The 13,612-nt window shown below is 39.3% G+C and overlaps 1 protein-coding gene and 1 long non-coding RNA gene across 5 annotated transcripts in view; both read right to left on the bottom strand.

Annotated features, from left to right (window-relative positions):
- LOC115588980 (uncharacterized) overlaps positions 1 to 13,612 on the bottom strand; it is a 654,211-nt gene that overhangs the window by 357,911 nt on the left and 282,688 nt on the right. The window lies entirely within an intron of this gene.
- Positions 7,584 to 12,663, bottom strand: LOC115588996 (uncharacterized). 4 transcript variants are annotated; one of them, XR_003985444.1, is made up of 8 exons: positions 12,419 to 12,663; positions 12,238 to 12,323; positions 11,600 to 11,662; positions 11,443 to 11,502; positions 11,135 to 11,189; positions 9,628 to 10,701; positions 9,043 to 9,123; positions 7,584 to 7,988 (listed from the first exon to the last, which is right to left on the bottom strand). It is a non-coding gene; the product is annotated as an uncharacterized LOC115588996 (long non-coding RNA). The 4 variants fall into 4 exon arrangements; XR_003985442.1 differs by having other exon boundaries at positions 9,043 to 10,701; XR_003985443.1 differs by lacking the exon at positions 7,584 to 7,988 and having other exon boundaries at positions 8,126 to 9,123.

Consider the following 13,612-nt stretch of genomic DNA (forward strand, 5'->3'; position numbering starts at 1 on the left):
TGTTTGAAGTAATAAGTCAAAGAAAAACATAATGTAATGAAATCATACCCTGTACAGTGATGTTGACTGCATTAATGAACTCTCCTGATCCAGACTGACACCAGTACACTGCATCAGTGATATTGTCAGTGTTTATATTGCATGTTGATCCATTCATTGTCCCCCAGGTGGTGCAGTCGAACAGGTATCTCTCCTCAGGTGATGACCTCATCACTCTCCACTCAGCAGAGTTTCCCTCACAGCTCAGTGAGACAGAGTCAGAGGTGAAGTGTTGAGCTCTGTCAGGACTCACTGTGAGAGATGCTGATGAGTGAATATCTGAAAAACAACATGTGATAAGAGGTCAAACAGAGCACAGAGATCTTCAGATAGAAAATGCCTCCATTCAAATAGTCCTCAGCTTTGTTTTTATTGCAACAAAGTTCAGTGGTAAAATTTGGTAAAATTATAATTTCTACTTTGACCTCTTGCTACAATTTGGAGTACATTTTTAAATGATGGATAGCCAAGTGACTCCAGCTGCTGTAAACAGAAGAAGAGCTTAAGTATCCAGACTAAAAGTACTTTTTGTAAATGAGAGCAGAGTTTTAGCCAAGATGTCATATCTGTCTTTTTGTGTGTTGTGTTAAAGAGTGAGGACAGAAGGAAACAAGTAAATTCCACCCAGTAAGGTGGAAAGTATGAAGTTTAGCATAATGCTAGTGAGAGACAAGATCATAAGACCACAGTAAATACATTTTCTATTTTTCAAGATACTGCTTGTTTCTCATCATTTAGAAACAAGATGAACAGAGCTGATATAACATCTGTTTCTTAAGAGATAGAAACAAACTAACCTGCAGACCAGACAAACATAGAGTCACTGTAAGAAGTCAAATACTCTGGATCTCCTCTTTCAGCTCTGCACCTATATCCTGCTGTGTGTGTCTGTCCATGAACAATGTAGGAATCCTGTTCAGTCCCACTGCTGCTGCCAGGTAGCTGCTCATATCTGTAGTAGTCGAAATTGTCTGTTGGATAAGGAACCATCTTATACCAGTAGAACCTCCATCCTGCAGAAGGATCTTTAACTCTGCAGTTCAGAGTTACTGAGGCTCCAGCACTCAGCCATGATGGCGACACAGTGAGGACAGGCTGGGGTTCTGTTGGAAAATATTTTCTTTTTAAATGAAAACAAGTATTGATAGTGGATCAGATACATTCTGCACAATCAGTACATACTGAAGATTTATTTTAAATATACACATGAACAAAAACAGTTTTTAATGAGCTGTATAATCTTCACTTTGAAAAAAATGTGATGTGACTTACCGTCTGATACTGTCAGTTTGATGGGATCACTCCAATCTGTTGAAGAATGCTGCGTATGTTTCTTTCTGCCCTTACACCTGTTGTCTCCACTGTGGGATTCAGTCACAGATCTTATTCTGTGTTCATTGTGATCTGAAGGTTTTTTTGAGCTGGTTGTTCTCCATTCATACTCCCACTCAGTGTCTCCTCCATCTTTGATCTCACATCTGAGAGTGATCCTCTCTCCTCTGTATACTTCAGTCCAGTTTGGCTGCAGAGTCACAACAGCCTTGTCTGGACCTGTTCATGTTCAAAAATTCACAGAAAGGAAACAAAAATGTACAGAAGCGCAGAGGGACAAGTGACAATTATTTCCTTCAAGTTATACTTTTTTTTTTTTTTCTTTTTTTTTTAAACTTTTTTCATGTGTAAGACTGCAAAAATGTTCATGATGGAAATTCAGTGTTTCTTTCTATAATAATCATTTTGACCACTGGGGGCAGAAGTGCACCACTACTCATGTCCTGAATCACACATCATACATACACAGTGCAAAACATGATTATATCAACATGGCTTATAAATAAGTTATACGGTTACTGCTGAACTCTGTGACAGTAACCATAACTTTACAGAGCTGCTAGATACAGTTAAGAGTGATTTTATTACTCATACATAGAGAATATAGAGAAATAATGTTTAAAGCCTCACAGAAATTATGCCAAAGAGAATTGAAACTTTTCTGGAGGTTTGTAGTTTATGATTACTTTGATCATATCAGACACTTTAGTTTGGTTAATAATTTGTTATCATCTGTTTGTGAAGCATTTGACAACTTGTGACTGTTGCAGCTCCCAGAGGTCATAACGAGCAACACAGCATGTGGCAGCAAACGCACCACGTCACTGCCCACAATGACTGAGTGAGTGACAGACTGTTGTATGTGACTGTATCACACAACTATACACAGTGTTGGACCATAATGAAGACTAAAAACTAAAAACTTGAGTATCTTCACAGTCACTAAACTTATTCCAGTGTGAAGTCAGTGACATCATGCAGAGCTACACTTTCCGAGTAGCTTCCCTGAACAACTGAGCACTAATCCAGCTATTCATAATGTGCACAAAGTAAAATGACACATATGGAAAAACACAGCTGCTAAAACAAGTGATCAAGAGTGATACAGCAGGTGACATACAGGACAAACATAATCAGTAAATATAGAAAAGATAACTAGTCACCTTCGGCATGTCCGGACAGGAGTGTATTCAGCACTAAAATAAAGATTAAAAACTTCATTAGACCAGAATGAAATACAAAATCCAGCTGGAGTTTCATCAGTGATAACTATTGTTTTTCAATCAACAGTAGCCGTTTTTTGACAGAGCACCATTTGCCCGTCCTTTTGGTGGCTCGGTCCGCGGTTTTAGACAGAGGGCGACAAATCGGGGGTCTGTTATGGTCCGCCGATTTCCGCCTCGGAGGGTACACTCATTTCCACCCCGACTGCTATCTGTGGAATGTGCCGGCCTCTGCGTGAGGTGGGCGGAGGTGTCAATGACCTACATTTTTGTGCGACCCACAGCCGGGGAGTTTAAAAACCAGGAAACAGCTGATCACAGCAGTCAGTCCTTCATTTCACCCGCGGACATTAAGATAAACAACTGGACAGCCGCTGAGATCCAGGAGATGCTAGCGTCTCCTCGGTCTCTAGCTGTAGCTGTTTTGTTGTGTTAGCTTGATGTTGTGTCAGAAAGCTAAGGATGGTCGCTACTTTCAAATTAAAAGCCCCCCGCTAAGAACCCAGTTCTAAACTCCAATGGAGGGCAATGTAAGCCACTTATTTTGAAGACAAATTTGTTGGAATTTGTTCGAGCTTCACGTCACGTCACAAGCTTACGCCTACCTCAGAGGCGGCTTTTGGAAAAGGGGTAATATTACGCCTCCATTTTAGAAAGACAGGCCGGCACATTGCCGCCCTTACCTTGGAGCAAATGTGTCGCCTTTTCTATCTAAAAAGAGCTAGTATCACACAGTTCTGTGATGATACAGAGCTACAGAGGTAGGAAACACATTTAAAAACCTCTTCAATATACTATAAAGGCCTGGTAAATAAGCAATATATGTAATTCCAAAGCTATAATACCTGTGATCATATACTGTACATGCATTGTCCAGGTACGTGTGCACAAACTAGTGCGTCAGTAACCAGTTGAGTAATAAACTTAACGTAATCCTCCAATCTGAACCAAGACAAACAGCAACAAAGTTCATGTCTACACAACTACTACACTGATATAAATACTGACAATCACATAGAAAGTCACAGATGTACTCACAGAATAACCCGAGCACACCAAGCAGAGCGTGACCCATCTTCACATCCAGCACCGACACTGTCACTCTGCTCCTGATCAAACTTCCTACTTTGTATTGAAAAAAATACAGCAGAGGAAAAAGAGAAGTTAAATTTCTTCATTTCAAACTACTGGAAGGGTGGTGACTACAGCAGATTTTGACATGCTTATATTTCCTGTCCACTGAAAATAAATTATAAGCTCATCTTCCTCACAAAGGTTTGTTCCTCATCTTCATCTCACATCCAACAGACATAAGATCACTGGATTCATATTACATCAGAATAAAATTGTATTGTAATTCTGTTCAACAATTGTTGCATCCATAGTGCCTGTATTTTGTTTCTTGTTTGACTTTAGAAAATATAGAATAACTTAAGTATGGAAGTAAATCTGGACCAGAATCCAAACCCCGCAAAAAAATAGTCCATAATTCAAATGCAATTGGCAATCCCAAGCGGTGCAGGAGAGTGATGTCAGTGGACTCTCTTCTTCTTCAGCCCCCAGTCTGACGTGCTACGCATTTAATATGTTAGGGGGCGGTGTGCATATTTAACACTGGAGCAAGAGAAGAGGCAAGAGTGAGAGAGAGTGTGAAGGTTTTGTTGGTACTATAGATGCACCTTTTTTTTCATGCACTAACATTCATGGTAATTATAATGAAACCTCTGAAGAGCTACTGAAAGTGACTGTGGGGCAGACTGCAGTCCCACAATCAGACCCATGAAATATACGATAATCTTACAGTAATTATTCCCAGTGTCAAAATAGTTGAGATCCATTTACTCCTATCTATATTAAATACCAGTATGTACACACACGGAGACAGTGTCAGGAAAATTGAGATTCATACACTACGGCCAGACACAAATACAAGAAAGGGAAAGTGTATTTAGTCCTGAAATGATTCTGCAATATATCAAAGCTTTGCCTGCTGCATTATGTTTGCCATAAATTCATTTAAAGAAGTATTCAAATCCTTATATCGAGACGTTGGAGAATTATGTGAAGAGGAAATGGCGACACCGCTGTGTTTCTCTGTGAATAGAGGAAGTGCTGCAATCAAGGCTTTATCTGTCACTCTGTCTCCGAGAATCAGAATGAGAATTAAATATTATCTTTGCAAAGTTAAAGGGTGTGTAAGGTGTAACCAATGTATTGAAGATTAGAGATCTAATAAAAATCAGTAAAGATACAGTGTTGAGCTGAGATCATAAGAAAGTGTTAAAGAACTGATCAGGTCAACATGAGGCCAAAAGGAAGTGTCAAAATCTGATCACGCACTGGACACAGGCACAGACCGTGACCAAGGCGTGTTAGGTCATTATGAAATCGTCAGCCGTCATCAAGGGACTATTAGTCCAATTTTGCCAACATGCTGTGGATTACAATTTGGATATTGGAGTACTTTTGTTCACTTTGCTGGCGTGAAGTTTGGACTTTGGGGAAATTGAGAGACCTCGGGCTGGGTTGTGATTTGCCTCAAGGGCTTGGAATTTCAGCAGGAAGGAAAAGGCAAGCCATGGAATGACCTGACCCTCTCCATCTCACCTACATTTAAGTATTTCTAACCAGGCCTCAGCTCTCTAAGATTAAAGGCCCCCACACACCGCCCAGACGTCCAACTGCCTTATTCGACCAGAAAAGCGCATTGAACACATTGCTTCGACGTACTGCCAGCTCCACAGTAGCATGTACGTTCTGCGCTTGCGTGAGATGCAATAAGCGGGTGGCGCTTGTGTTGTGAGTTGTAAACGAGAGGCTTGTGCACGCAACTCTCTTTACTTTCGATCAAAACGAAACTTAACTATTTTCGATAAAAACAGCTGCATACTAAACATGCAGCAAGGCATTACCAAATGAACACAAATTAATTTTTCCTGAACGGACATAACAACTAGTCTGGTGCCAGTACTGCAAAACATGAAAACGGGGAATGACGGAACGGAGTGCACAGAAAAACAAAGCGCACACAGTATTCCGCCCCTCAAACACACCTCGCTGATTCCCTAGCACACCACCGATCAGAACGGCCATTCAGCTGGCACACAACCAATCAGAGAATCGAAAGGCTCAGACGTCCGACGGCCCTCCTCCTCAGACTTCGCATGCTCAGTCGGATCCGACAACGTCCGCGCGGTTTCGAAAGCTTCCGACGCAGCAAACACACCAAACATATTTGTTCCCGACCTCGTCCGAGTCTCTCCAAACACTTCAGACGTCCAACGGTTGGGCCGGTGTGTTCCTGCCTCAATTAGTATCAAAGTATTTTTGATAATGATTTATAGTAATAGTAATAAGTACTGCTCTGTATGCTTTGCCCTTGCTAAAATCTATGCTATAAAACCTGCATAATATACTTAAAATTAAAGTTGTGGACATTGATTTTATGTCTCTTTGATTGAAAGTAAAAGTCAGGTGTTAAGTGTGCATAATATCTTGATGGTTCTTAAAGGTTACTCTAGCCTAACAAATTAAACAGTCCCTTAGGGTTTACTAAAAGCCCTTAAAATCCAACCTACCACTGTACCAAGTGCCCATATCATTTAGATGAGAGCTGCCATAATGAGCGTGGCTGGTGGCCGTATCTGACTCAAGGGCTATTCATGTCAGAGGCCAAACCAGAGGAAGCAGGGAAGGCGTTCGGATTCAGGCAGTTAGAAGCTAGGCCAGTCTCTTCACCACCAGCTTAAGCAATCTCTATTTAAATTGCCAGTTCTTAAGCAACCTCTTGTAGGTTTAGGGAACGGAGAGTTGGTCGAGTGCCTCCTGGACAGGGGTAAAAGTCGGGTTCTAACACCGGTAACAAACTGAAGGGGTCACGAAGGTATCCTTCCACATTTAAAAGTGAAGGGATATATATATATATATATATATCGTCCCCCAAAGTATTAGATACACTACAGAGCACTTTCAACTTGAATCAATAGCGGCAATATTAAATGGCTTGTAAGTACAAATCAAAGTCTACTCCTTTAGTAGACTAGTGGGGATACATTTAAAGACTTTCGGGTAAAGGGTTAAAAGATATCAGTCTACAATTTTAGCACTGTCCAAATTATGCTGAAATTAATATTGCCCATATAAGATTGTCAACAGTACATTGCCTCTCACGGGGTACCATTATGTAGACGCCTCATATGGGGCACCATCACGTTTGGGCCTGCATTACACAAGGCACAATTAAAGGTCCCATATTGGGAAAAACACGTTTTTGGTTCTCCCTGAGCCTGCCAACTTCCAGAATGAAAGGAAAACAAGTGATTCCTGCATCGTTTCTGCAGCCCACCCACTGGTAAAACAGCACTCCAACAGGCTAGCTACATGATGATAACTGGAACAAACTATAGATCAAATTAACATTATTCAGACACACTAAACATTCTAAAACGTCTTGCTGCAGCCATAGAGTCTGTAGTTCTTCAGGAGCGTCTCCTTCTGGGTGGTAGCGTTACATCCACTATAAACATTAGCACATGCTACCACTAACGCAAGGGGCATCCTCTCCCTGAGAGTGACATAGCAGGCAAGGCTCTCCAAGTAGGCGTTGACAGACGGAGCTATTATTTATGATTTTTAGGTTAAATTTGGCTATTAATAATAATCAATTATGTTAAAAAATTATGATCCAATTTACATTAGATCACCTCAGGGCACCACCCTTGAAGAAGGGAAAAGATAGTCAATTCAATAATTCAATCTCAGAAAAGGTACTAAACTGTAACTGATTAATAATTAACTTAATAACTACAACCAAAATTACTGTAACAGCTAGTAATGGTTGAAGATTTTGAAATACTTGGCAGTATAGAGGTTGGCAACATTTTACAACTTGTACAATATTAAATAGACAACAAGAAGGTTCAAAAGTATTTTATTTAACACAAAGATGAAGACACACAAACTAACTAACATTTACTATAAACAGGTGTGTGTGTGTGAGCGTGTGTGTGATGGCAGGTTAGAGAGGATGGTTAGCTGCATGCAGAGACTTTGAGTCTGTGTGAAGCAGCATTTGACTAACGTCAAATTATCCTTCTAGGTAAGCAAACTACCAATAACCTGACCTGAGATCACCATAAAACACTAACAGTGGACAAAAAACATTAATTGAACACCTGTGTATCATGTCAACCAGAGTTTTAATTCCTGTGCTTAGCTGTGCTATGCTATGCTATCTAAGCCAAATTCAATGTCAAAAGTCTTTGAAGAAACGGTGCTAGTGGCTGCAGAAGAAGGTTGGGATTCCAATGTTGAACAATGCTGTTCTTGCTGTGTCTGATGAAAGTCAGCAGGTGGCTCCAGTGGTTACCAACATGACAACATGTGGATCATGTGCTGTTGTTGCAAAGAAGATCAAAAACATCATCAGCTGTGAGCTTCACTTTGATTTACTCACAGTCTGTGCAGGAAGAGGAGGATCAATGAAACATAAAGAGTGTGTTGCTCTTGGTTTCTTCACCTTATTGACAGCGGACAATATCTTGGACTTTATTAAAGAGTCTTATAAAACATGACATATATAGTTTGTAGGCCTGCAACCAAGACCTTTTAGATGCACACACACTGCCATCACTAGTTCACTGTTGATGCATGTACATACTGTAGATAACTCTGTTCATATGGGTGAAGTTGCTTTTTTCTTTTTTATTCTTTTAATACCAAAAGTTGTCAAGAACAAAGTAAATCAACATAGTAACACAAAATAATATTACAGATAAAAACAGTTACAAATATATTTTCAGGCCGTGTTGATGACTAGAATATAGAGAGACGAACAAGATATGTGTTTTCATTCTCCTATGACAAATACAAATTGTCAACAAGTAATCATGATAATGAAATACTGTTCGAAAAGCCTCATTAAATGATAAAACAGTTTGAAAGTTTGTCATCAGGAGTAAGACTTCTAGAGAGAGATTGCCTGATCTGTCTTGTCCAATCACACACGTCTATTTGGGTACTCATGTACTTCCGGGTGTATTCAAGTGACTCTGGATGTGATGACTGTTTTAACCCTCTGACTCTTATCACTCTTAACAGTCTCAATGATTTGTTGATCAAACTTTTATAAATCCTCCAGTTACATATTGTACATGTGTACAAGTTGCACAGATATCTTGAAGTTCCAAATCTCACCCACCAGGACCTTTGAATGAAGACATAAAAACTCCAAGACACAGTCTGATGTGAAGGGACATGATAGTTGCTAAAGGGCTCTGTGGCAGTTTAGTTGAATGAAAAACCTAACTGACAGTTTACCTCTGGAAAAAAACTCTATTGATGAAGATTCAAAGATTATAAAATATGATAAATATACAATACTTTGAGGTGAAACAACACACAGAATACCTCTCAGTTAACTTAAAAAGGACAGAAAAAACATACGTACTGTACATGCAGGAGATGTTGTGTGATAGCAGATTAATACTTCTATCCAAAGTAAGTGTTGATGTCTATCCTGGATCTAACACTGAACAAAGACAATGAATTTAAAGCTATAACCCTGTGACACAAGCTCAAACATCTTCTGTCAGACTTGCATTCAATGTTTCTTATAAAACTTCAGGGTTTCCCCCCTAAGCTCGGTGGTAGGTTGGAAGGGCGGCCCACCGGCGGTGAAGCATGTTTTTTTTTTGTGACAGGGGCCTGACACAGGCCACCAACTGACTGATGGCAGTGCCCTATAGGTAACAGATTCATGACGTAGTAGAATTTAGAGTGGTTCCATACTGCCTTGCATTAAATATAAGTCAAAAGTTAGTTAAAAGTTAATTGGTGGGCAACTGCGTGCCAGTAAATGCATTTAAACCCACAATTATGGCTTCGTACTCCATATTAATCACTAGCTCAAATGCTGCAGCGATTGACAAGCCTACAACATGAACCAAGTGCAAGCTAACTATTGGATATTTCATAATAGATATTTCGTTATAATCAGTGACATTTACATTTTAAACAATGTGGCATTGCTTACATTTGCCTCTGCTTGCTGCCATATTGATGCTGGTGTGATGGTGGACCCAACATGAGCATTTAGTACATCTTGCCTATGAGTAGTGCAAGGACCTTCAATAAAAGCTCTGTGGCTTGTGTTCATGTCAGGAACCTGAGAAGATTTACTCAGAGAATTGCAAGAAATTGGCTAGTCCCATAGATGGCAGCAACGCAACTTTTAGATGCCAGCTGCTGTAAAACCCTGAAGAAGAAAAAGAAGAAGAAGAAGAAGAAACACTAAACCACTGTGAAATTAGTGCATTCATTATTGTTAATATTTTCACATATTGCAAAAAAAACAACATTAAACCTTACCATAATTTAACATTATTTGTCAGGTACAGCCACCCGCTGTACAAACTAATTTTTATTAAATCCGCTGGCTCTATCTTTCCCATCACGGCACGGAGAAGGCTGCTCTGCTACTGCAGCAGACGACGAGCTGACATCCATGCTACACCCATGCTGGCTGCCTAATTGACCTGTGACTAAGCCAACATCTCGACACTGCACACCTGGTCAGAAGGTGAACCAGCGGGTTCAACGTCTTCGCCTTTGTTCATCGGACTTCATAAGATTCTTGGCTTTTTCTTTGTGACATCCTGTTATGTTCAATCACAAGTAGCCTACTTAGCGAGTAGTGACAGTAGCAGTGGTTAGTGGGGCGTGATTAAAGACACCTGACCTCAGACCCGCCATGTGTTCACATGTTGACCATGAAATATCGTCATTTAAATAAATAAACAATGCTTAGCCTGGCGGTGGGAAATTTAAGCCTGGTGGGCCACCATGCTTATAATACACTGGGGGAAACCCTGAACTTAAGAAAATCAAAAGGTGACAACCAAATGTAAAAATGAAAAGTAACGAATAAATGTGGAAAAATGATAGGGATTTTGTTTCAGTAATCAAAATCCATACGAAGCCATTATTTTACATAATCTGCCAACAAATTAACTGTACAGAATACTGAGCTTGTCTCGTATTTCTACAGCAGTTGAATGAAATGCTGTCGACCAGTTTCCTCTTCCTCCTCTCCTCTCTCCTTACAGGCCTGGAAGAACAACACAACAAACAAAGGTACTGGGTTACTCAAGATGTGAAGATACTTTCTGACTTGTTATTCTGGCTTTTATCCATTTAATCAGCTGTGGAAGATATCACTACACTCTGAATTTTATACGGCAGCATTATTCTTCAGAATAAACAGTTTCATCTGCTGCTGCAGAACTGATCTTCCTATAAATGGAGAGAAGACATAGACATAGACATTATCAGGGTTCACGTCTCCACTGGAGTACTTTACATTTTCACAGACTTGAGCTTTGTATGAAATAAAACAAATTGTTCTCAAGTAATGCATATAATAAACAATACATCACTTAAAGGAACTATGAGGCATAAAAACAATAAGTAATAACAGACAGCTCAACCATGATTACCATGTTGGATGATAACTACGGCAGGTGGATGCAGACTTTACTGACCTTTCTTCTTCTTGCCTTTATTGTGGTTGATGACTTGGGCATAGTAGGTTGGAGTCTGAAACAGAGGGCAGATTTTAGGATTTGTCGATGAAAAGTCAAACTTAGAAAAACCCCAAAGTGTGAAGGGCCAGAGAAATGTATGAGATTTCCAACTCTGGTAAAGTGGTAAGTTGTAGTGGTAATTTGTAGTACTTACCCAAGGGATAACAAAAGATTGACAACTAATAACAACAAATAATGAAGTCCAGTAAAATGATACGCAACATTTCACAACAAACTTCGAACATGACAGTTGTAACTGACTGTACCTGCAGCACTGGTCCTCACATCAGAGTAAACTGGTCTCTCCTCTGGTGTTTGTTGTTTCCCTGTGAAGACAATCACATCAATCCAAAGAGAAAAAATAAATCAATACTTTTTACACTAGAGATATTTCTATTTACTTCCTGTATTTACAGAACTCACCCTTCTTCCCAACGCTTTTAAGTTGGATTGAAGAATATGTGACGTCCTGGGATCCACCTGCAACTGAAATGTACATACTCACTTACACTTGGAATCAGTTCACTTAAATCATTCAGTGGTTGCATTTCTAATGCTTACTGCAGAACCTCAATAGATTCAGAAACAGTAAATGATCCAGAGTAGAACATGTGGCACCTGTATATCAATGATGACACACATGCTGCAGACACAGTGATGTAGACACTCAAAGTAACTACATCATTAATAGTCACATGTCATCAAAGGTGATATTTTCACAACGCAAGCTGATAATAAGGTTGTTGTTTACAGCAATGCTAACACACCTCAAAGGCTGGAGGTGAAGCTATGCTTTAAGCTAAATGCTAACCAGCAGTTAGAGATGATTTAGCTTCACTTGTGAGGAGGGGTCATGTTGTCAATCTTTATATCATTAAAGTGATCTCAGTGCTGTCAACCTGAAATCTTTTCACAAGGTTGTTTCTGCAATACATGTTAATAAAAGATAAACTTCGTTTTCATAGTCTTCACAGCATTTGACTGATTCATACAGAGAGACATCACCTACATAGCAGAGAAAACAAGCCACAGTCAGAGTCATCTTATTAATTTGTGTTTACCATGTGGAAGAGAGGAGTATTCACTGCACTGAGCCTCATTCATGTTGACCACATGATCCATGTTGGAGCTCTCAGACCGCATCGGCCTAAAATATGAAGCAAATACAAAACATTTGAAAAACAGGAACACTGAAAGTGTTGCTTATATGTTAAATATGTGAGAAAACAGTTTTGCACCAACCTCCTGAAGCACGTGTCTGTAAAAAAGATGATTTGTTGTTACATGGTTTTGTATTGCAAGTTGTTGTTCTGCTGTTCTCTCTCATGAGGTCAGACTATGTGTGTGTATTAGAATAATTAAAGAACATGTAATAACAGAAGAAGAATGTCTCACCCTTGGACGCTCTGTAGCAAAACAAAACAAGCAGATGAATAACAAGAACAATTCCATAAACCAGCCCAACAATCAACAGTACAGGAAATGAAGAGCTGTCAGGCCTGGACACCGCTGTAATTATTAGGAAAACAATAGTCAACTTAATTTATTTCTCAGGCAACAACAAACAGTTTACAAGAAAATGCAGCAATTGTTTTAATCCTCCTCACCCTCAGAGATGGACAGAGTACTCGACCCCAGTACTTGAATAAGAGTACAAATACTACTGGTCAAAATTTACTCCGTTACAAGTAAAAGTAGCTCAGTTGACATGTTACTCGAGTAAGAGTAAAAAAGTACCTGCTTTTAAAGGTACTTAAGTATCCAAAAGTACATGCTTTTAAATTTACTTTAAGTAAAAGTAAGAGTAAGAGTAAGAGTAAATTTCTTATTTTTCACATCAATGAATTACTATAATTTTTTCTAAATGAATTTAAGGACCTTTTAACTCTTGTTTCTGAGAATTAACTCTGAAACCACCTGCACTGATGTGCTTTCTTTTAGAACCACAATGTTATATAAAGCCTGCAGAAACACCTATAAAAACAAATACAATGAATGGGATCACAGGGGGACAGCACAGTGATGTTGATAGGTTTTCAATGTAGTAAGTCCCCGGGACCCACAGGTGGTGAGTTGAGTGGGTCCCTGGGAAATTCAATGGGTCCCGACTCCCCAGTAAAAAAAAGTATTTCTTTCTTGTATTATTCTCTTTCTTAAATTTTATTGAGTGTTAAACTCCTTTGATGGTGGTATGATATGATTATAATAAACGGATATATTCATGTATGTTCAAAATGTATCTGAAATTAAACAAATAAAATTCCAAATCTGAAAAGTTTATTGCAAAGCAAATGTCACAGTGGCATGACACATGACAGTCAAATCAAACAGCATAGTTGTAGCAACATAAATAGCACCAAAATAAATTACTAAAATTCAAATAGTCTGCTGACCTGTGACCGGTGTAGTAAGCTTTTCAAAAGTGTGGGGGATGGA

Source organism: Sparus aurata, chromosome 10, assembly GCF_900880675.1.
Source record: "Sparus aurata chromosome 10, fSpaAur1.1, whole genome shotgun sequence".
In the NCBI taxonomy this organism is placed as follows: Eukaryota; Metazoa; Chordata; class Actinopteri; order Spariformes; family Sparidae; genus Sparus; species Sparus aurata.